The 240-nt window shown below is 34.6% G+C and overlaps 1 protein-coding gene across 1 annotated transcript in view; it reads right to left on the reverse strand.

Moving 5' to 3' along the window:
• Positions 1-240, reverse strand: part of LOC119588139 — a 40789-nt gene that overhangs the window by 24514 nt on the left and 16035 nt on the right. The gene's annotated exons all lie outside the window — the stretch shown is intronic.

Here is a 240-nt window from a genome sequence, read left to right on the forward strand (position 1 = left end):
CCTAAAAAATATATATATAAACTGCCTTCTCATACTCTCCACATCCCAAGCCAAAAATGTTGAATATATATCCTAACACTCTCTCAGCACTCTTTGTGGTGAAGCAAGTGTTGAGAAGCCAAAATGGAAGACTAATGAAAAGAATAACAAAACACAGATAGAAAAATAAATCAACAAATGACTTTTGTGTTTACTAACATGAGGCCTGAATCTCCATATGCACATATGCACACCCCTATT

Source organism: Penaeus monodon, chromosome 23 (assembly GCF_015228065.2).
Source record: "Penaeus monodon isolate SGIC_2016 chromosome 23, NSTDA_Pmon_1, whole genome shotgun sequence".
Classification (NCBI taxonomy): Eukaryota; Metazoa; Arthropoda; class Malacostraca; order Decapoda; family Penaeidae; genus Penaeus; species Penaeus monodon.